The sequence below is a fragment of the Sorex fumeus genome, unplaced genomic scaffold (assembly GCF_029834395.1).
Source record: "Sorex fumeus unplaced genomic scaffold, SorFum_2.1 ptg000149l, whole genome shotgun sequence".
In the NCBI taxonomy this organism is placed as follows: domain Eukaryota; kingdom Metazoa; phylum Chordata; class Mammalia; order Eulipotyphla; family Soricidae; genus Sorex; species Sorex fumeus.
In genome coordinates this window covers 136,995-141,718 of record NW_026606206.1, presented here as the reverse complement: position 1 = coordinate 141,718, position 4,724 = coordinate 136,995, and the positions used below count along the sequence as shown (strand labels likewise).

Sequence of the window (4,724 nt, the reverse complement as noted above, 5' to 3'; positions counted from 1 at the left end):
ACAGGATGAGAAAACTATTCAGGTCTCCCAAAGAGGAATCGAAAGAGCTATGCTTGGAGTATTACGTTTAACTCAAATGAGAGAAAGAATCTGGAGTTCCGATCTCTGTCGATGGTCAAGAATCAGGATGCTGTCTCGTTTGCCAAGGCATCGAAAATCAGATGGGCTGGACACGTAATGAGATTTGGAGATGACCGTTGGACTAGAGCCATTACTGACTGGATTCCACAGGACATCAAAAGATCGCATGGCCGCCCACCTACGAGATGGTCAGACTTCTTCATCAAGACCCTGAATGATCTGTTTTAGACTCTTTGTGTTCCTAGAACAAGCAGATGCCATTGGGCTACATTAGCATGCAACAGGGACGAATGGAGACTTTACTGGCGCCCGCTCAAGCAGATCAATGAGTAACGGGATGTCAAGTGATCAAGTGATCAATATTTCCAGGCTGGAGCAATAGCACAGTGGGTAAGGCATTTGCCTTTCACGTGACCTACCCGGCCGACCTGGGTTCGATTCCTCGACCCCTCTCGGAGAGCCCAGCAAGCTACTGAGAGTATCTTGCCCACATGGCAAAGCCTGGCAAGCTACCCGTGATGTATTCGATATGCCAAACACAGTAACAAGTATCACAATGGAGATGTTACTGGGCCTGCTCGAGAAAATTGATGAACAATGGAAGGACAGTGACAGTGACTAATATTTCCAGTCATTGTGTAAGAATACAGTAAGAGATATATTAAACTTAAGGATTGCGGACATCTTGCTATATATCCTATACTACAGTCCTCAAGCTAGTTTAGTCTTTCCTAACCCCAGCAGAGTCATTATTCAGTTAATTCTTTTGGGGTTATGTCACAGTTTGTTTCATGACTGTGCTCTTAACTTACTATACTTGTTATGGCTGTTAGCTTTTCCCTTCTTGACGCCAGGGTAGCTCACAGCTTCACCTGGATTCATCCAAGTCCCTCACCAGGACCCTCCTTTTGGTGGAAGTAAGGGTAACTGAGGCTTAAGTCAAATAAATATAATGGATGCCCAGGAGTAAATATTATTTGAAATCAATTAACTACCCGTTTGAAATTTTGGGACAACAGCGACATTGGTCAGGCAAAACCGTCGATTGAATATGATGTGGTCTATTTCGTTGTGGAATCGTCCACCAGGAGACTCCCATGTCCATTGTTTAGATTCTGACTTCTGGAACTGTGCGTTACCATGAATGGTCTTGGTCGACATGATGAACTCAGACAGTCTCTCACCCTGTTCGTTCCATTCTAGGCCATGGGTCCCAATGTGAAGTTCTTCAGCTGATCTTCTCGGTCCTATCTTGGCATTAAAATCACCCACAATGATCTTGTAGAAGGTGTGATCTTCTTTATAGAACTTCTCTAGCTCCATGTAGAATTTCTCGATTTCTCTTTCATCATAATGAGATGTTGGTGCGTAGACAACGAAGATAGAAACTGCAGGCAGTGAGCCACATCTATTCAAATGTAAACGTCCGATTCGGGTTGTTAGGCATTCGAATGAATCAATGCTCTTGGCCAAGTTTGTGTTGACAAGGACACCGACGCCTCCAACAACTCTTTTATCGCATGTTCCAAGAACAATTCTTCTCCAGTGTCGAAAATGGCATGGTGAGATTCGTGCCTTCTTGTCTCGGTCAGACCAATGATGTCGTACTTGATCATTCACGCTTGTACCATCAGGTCCTCGATGGATGCATCTGATGCTAGCGTACGTGCATTGAAAGTACAGATGATCATTTTTGTCTTCCTTCGTTGTGGCAGCCTAGGTCGGCCTTGAGATTTTGTTGGCCTCTCCTTTCTCATCCTTCTCAGTGCTGCCATGTCGGTGAAGCCTTCAGGGTCAGGTGAATGAGACCAGTTGTAGTTACTGGTTTTGGCATATCGAATACACAACGGATAGCTTGCCAGGCTCTTCCGTGCGGGCGGAATACTCTCGGTAGCTTGCCAGTCTTTCCGAGAGGGATAGAGGCTTTTGGGGCGACCTCTAATCACCCTTGTAGGTGTTACCATATTTGAACTCTATCAAATACGGTACGACAATTCCGGAAGATGGATATTTAGTGTCTTATGATGTGTCCGGAAAGCGTCCTGAAGTGTGGCGACGGCTGGGTAGTGGAAGTAATGTAATTTAATATATTGTCCTCGGATAGAGGACGTATCAGATATTAAACTGATAAGAACAGATACTACACTTGATCTTAGCCAAAAGGCTGAGAAGTGGACAATTTTGTTGTCCCAAAATTTCGAACGGGATCGGACCACCGTCTCCTTCGTGCAAAATTCTACTTCACAGAGCGGGGAGAAAGGGCTGCAAAGTTCAAAAAGAGAACTCCCAGAAAGACCACCAACTGGGAACTCTTTGGTACTATTGCGGCAACATGGGAAGATGCCATTGTTGACAACATTGACGAGGAATATGATCGACTGGTTCAGCACCTCCATGAATGTGCGAGGAACACCAAGAGAGAGATAGCCACAAAAAAACGCCTGTCTTCAAAAACTCTTGAGCTAATTCGCCAGCGTGGTTTGGCGCATGCCTCAGGCAACTACAAGCTAATGTCCGAGCTCGCAAAGCAGTGCAGAGATGCGATCAAGGAAGACCTCAAAGAGAGAAGAGCAGAAGTACTGGTAGATGCGGCAGAAGCCAGGAAAAGTATTTGTAATGCCCGACTGTCCTTCGTCAACTACAAGACCAAGATGACTGCCCTCCGACGTCCTGATGGATCCATCACATCCTCCAGAACGGCAATGGAGAAGATTATTGCGGATTCACTACCAGGATCTCACCATTCTACAAAGAAGTGATCGTTGATGTCAAGAGAGGGGTGCGGCAGGGTGATACCATTTCACCGAAACTCTTCAGTGCCACCCTCGAGAACATCATGCGACGACTGGAATGGGAAGGGATGGGAGTGAAGATAGATGGTCGGCAACTACACCACCTCCGCTTTGCTGATGACATTGTTTTAATAACACCAAACATCAGCCAAGTGGCACAAATGCTGGCCGACTTTGACCGTGAGTGTGGAAAGGTAGGACTACAGCTGAATCTTACGAAGACAATGTTTATGAGAAACAGCCTTGTTCCTGACCCCCCATTCACTCTCAACGGAACGACCATCTCCGAATGCAACAGCTATGTGTACCTAGGTCGAGAGGTCAACATGACAAATGACCTGGCACCCGAGCTGCGCAGGAGGAAGAGAGTGGCTTGGAACGCCTTCAAGAACGTTGAAGAAATAGCTAAGAGGACAAAGAACCTCCAGCTCCGGGCACATCTCTTTGATTCCACTGTTCTTCCTGCATTAACATATGCCTCAGAGACCTGGGCCCTCCGCAAACAAGATGAGAATGCTATTCAAGTCTCCCAAAGAAGAATAGAAAGAGCTATGCTTGGAATATCACGTTTCACTCAAATGAGAGAAAGAATCCGGAGTTCTGACATCCATCAACGATCAAGGATCAGGGACGCTGTCTCATTTGCCAAGGTGTCGAAAATCAGATGGGCTGGTCACGTAATGAGATTTAAAGATGACCGCTGGACTAGAGCTGTTACTGACTGGATTCCACGGGATGTCAAAGGACCGCGTGGCCGCCCACCTACCAGATGGTCAGACTTCTTCGTCAAGATCATGAACGATCGGTTTGAGGCCCTTCATGTTCCCGGAGCGAACTGATTCCATTGGGCTACACTAGCACGTGACAGGGACAAATGGAGACGTTACTGGCGCCTGCTCGAGCAAATCGACGACTAACGGGAAGTGGTTAATTGATTAACTACCATGGGATAAAGCAAAGCATCAATTGTCTTTCTGTGTCTATATAAAAAGGACATTACTAAACCATGCAAAGGACATAAAGGAAAGAGAAAAGCAATATAGGATTATTAGCACCAATTGGAATTGGGTGTGCCTCGAGAGTAAGTTGTGTTATGGGAGTAACTTAATAAAACGAAGGTCCCTGCAGGAGGAGCTAGGAAAAACCATTGTTACATAACACTTTCCAATGAGAAGCCTCCTGTTTTATAACCTGGAAGGAAATGGAAATTAAGAACAATACTTATGTTAGTCCACCGTTCTGTTTATCAGAAGGCTTTCTTTTACCAGTGTTCCTTTCAGTGAGTGAGTTAAATCGGAACCCCCTTCTCTCAAGGGAGGAACAATAGTCTGTGTTGCTCTGTTCAGGAGCATCCATCTATTCTATACCTTCCCTTCCCATACTCTGAGGTTAAGCCTTCCTTAGAAGGAAAGGATCAGGCAGGATTTCAAGTCACATGTGTGGTATATAGAACCAGCCTCCGGTTACCGAGCTAACCATGACTTATGGAAGGCCATTTCAGGATGGCTGACAGTTAGATGATGCCTCCTCTTCTTTTCTTCCCTAGCTGCCTATTAGTTTCCCTCTACCACTGAAACCCCTATCTACATTTTTCAAGAGAAAGGGTTAATCATTGTTCCTTTTCATCACCTTTTAGTTAAGCTTGTATCAAAACATTAATTCCTGGTATCTGAGATAGTACCATGGGTGTGGCACTTGCCTTGCACATGGCCAACCCAAGTTTGATACCCAGCATCCCATAGGTCCCCTCATCACTGTCAGGAGAACTTTCCTGAGCACTTCCTTCAGGGAAATTCTTCTAGGGAGATCTAACCAGGGGCAGCACTCCATAGTGGGTGGGGTGGGGTGGGG

At 45.7% G+C, this 4,724-nt stretch overlaps 1 pseudogene; it reads right to left on the bottom strand.

The window, feature by feature from the left end:
• Positions 1–2,148: 2,148 nt before the first annotated feature.
• Positions 2,149–2,257, bottom strand: LOC130016270 (uncharacterized; annotated as a pseudogene).
• Positions 2,258–4,724: the final 2,467 nt, after the last annotated feature.